The sequence below is a fragment of the Arachis duranensis genome, chromosome 2 (genome assembly GCF_000817695.3).
Source record: "Arachis duranensis cultivar V14167 chromosome 2, aradu.V14167.gnm2.J7QH, whole genome shotgun sequence".
NCBI lineage: Eukaryota > Viridiplantae > Streptophyta > Magnoliopsida > Fabales > Fabaceae > Arachis > Arachis duranensis.
The window spans coordinates 77,813,643-77,816,506 of NC_029773.3; positions in this window are offsets into that span (position 1 = coordinate 77,813,643).

Below are 2,864 nucleotides of genomic sequence, written 5' to 3' on the forward strand. Positions count from 1 at the left end.
TATTTAAACAATCCGAATGGATGACTTTTTCCCTTTCTTTTCTGAGTATTTTCATTGATGACTTGTTCCTTAAACTTTTGTCCAACTTGTAATTGACTGACCTGATAAATTTTAAAGATAAATGAGCTATTTTAAATTAGTCCAGCATTTACAGCACTTTAATTATTAGTGAGTTTACCTTAGTCCGTACATAATTTTTTTTATATATTTTTTACTTTGTATTATTATTATTATTATTATTATTTTGATTTGCCACTAATTATTATATGCTTTAATTAAATCAGAAAAATAATAACCCTATTCTCACATGATTCATTGCTTAAAAACTAAAATTTTGATTTTTTTTTCCTTTTCGACCCGAAATTTTTGATATTTAAAAAGGGTGTTATGCTACGAGCAAATGGAATTTATAGCCCATGTAAATATTTTTTGCCAAAAAATATGCAATTTAAATGGGCTAACGAATTGGTGTAGATTTAAATGGCCTAAATTGTGATTTAAGCTAAGCAAACTCCAATCCAAAAAAAAAATTTAAGCAAAATTGCCTCACAGATCGCCAACGGTATACGCAGTTATGTAGTCAAGTTGATGAGCTTGAAAGGCAGCACGCAATTATCGCCAGGGCACATGTTCGTTTGAGTCAATCCTCACAAAATGAAATAAAAAATAAATAAATGAAAGAGTAATGGTTCAAAAATGATAAGCAATTCTTTTATAGCTATCCGTCTCGTAAACTATTAGGGTTAGGTTAGATAGTTTAGTGATTTAGTCTTTTTCCTCCTCATACGTCTTAACTCTCACGTACTCAAATTTTATAAAACAGGAATACTTCGCTGAATTGTCTTTGCATATTTTTAAATACGACTGTTTGTCGATATTTATTTCACATTCGTGTTTATGGTATCTAATTTTGTTTTAATAAAAAATAAAAATTTATTTTTTAAATATATTTAAATATATTTAAATATTATTATATATTAGTGTATCAAATTTTATTTTTAATATATATTCTTAAAATATTAAAACAAAAAAAAATTTTAAAATTCGTGTGTCGACATATTTCGTATCGTGTTGTGTCTCATGTCCATGTTAGTATTGTCTGCGCATCATAGCTCAAGCCCATTGTAAATTATTCAAAAATATTACAGAACTAATAAATATTATTATTTTAAGTTAATATTTTATTAATAATAATTTACAATTATATTTATAATGATTTACATATATAAAATATATAATTTATACTTATATTTATCAAAATTTACACACATAAATTAAAATATTTTATATATATTTATCAAAATTTACACACATAAATTAATAAAATTTAGTTATTAAAAATAATTTAATATTTAAATTGAGTCACTATTAGTAAAAATTGTTAAAATTTACTTGGCCCGAAGATTTTCTGTAAATTATTGGTAAAACTAAATATCTTTTAAACATTTGTTAAATTTATTCTGTGATGTTAATGGGTTGATTAATGATGAATTCATCTAATAAACTTTAGACTTAGGAAAAAAGAATTCACCATCTATTAAATGAGATTAATGACTACTTAGGGAAAGTGCCCTTTCATACATGATTACATGAATAAATATGAGTAGATTAAACTTGTAAATTACATAAGACTACTTTATTGTTGTAGATCTTGCAAGTAANNNTCTTTCATTTTCTTTTATTCTATTTCAATTCAAAGTTATGATCTTTTATTTGGATTTTTTTAAATAATTAATTTAGATATTTTATTTATCGATATATGTTATTTATAGCGTATTTACCAAATTTTATCTTTTTACTTATTTTGTTTACATGATAAATGAATTAATAATGAGCATATCTCGTGTATAGTATAAATGAGATAAGACACGTTTCGTCATACACATATGTCGTTTACACACATGTTGTGACACGTAAAATTTATTTCGTTTACATTGTAAATAATATATGTTTATTCTCAGTTTGTTTACAGTGTAAACGAGATAAGCATGATCCTCGCTTGCATCTCAAATGTCCCTTTCACTCTCTCTTTCGCTTCATTTCTCTTTCTTTCAACGGTTTTTCTTGATATTCTTGAGATACTCGGATATTATGGCGTGCGCAGATGCACAAAGAGATGATTTCAACCGCCTAAAATAACGTGGCACATTGCAGGAGCAATCCACTTTTAGGTTAGTATTATTGTTTTTCTCTTTTAAATAAATAAGTACATAGTTATAGTTAGGGTACTTTATAGAATTAGTATTGCTATAGTTAGGATGTTTTTATAGAATTACATGACTAGAGTAGCTTATATTTTGGTAATATAAAAATAGATTAGTTGCCAGATTAACTTTTGTTAGGTGGTGAAATATGTTGTTATTAAGTTGCTCTGCTGAATATTAATTCTAATGTTATTAAATAAAATTTTTAAATGTGTGATTTAGAAAATTAATTTTTCAAAAGAGATTTATTAATTAATTTAATTTATTGTGAAGAATAATAAGTTAAGAAATGTAAAATAAATATTTATTACGTTTTTTATTTCTTTATTTTGAGTTTTAAATTTTTTATTTTGATTTTAAATATGGTGGATAACTTATTTTACTGAATATTAGTTTTAACTTGTTGAAATAATTGTTTATTATAATTTTTATGTTTTTATTTTGAAATTTAAATTTTTTTCTTGGATTTCAAATATGTAATATATCAAATAGATTTTTTATTGAAATATTTTATATTTTAACAGAGACCTTGATTATTACTCTATAGGCGAGTCAGCCATACTCTGGTACCACTGGACGCCATTTTTCTTTACTTGAGGGAGGCTGGGTTTGGCAATACAATATAGTTTAGGGATTTTGTGTTTGACAACCCCCTAATTA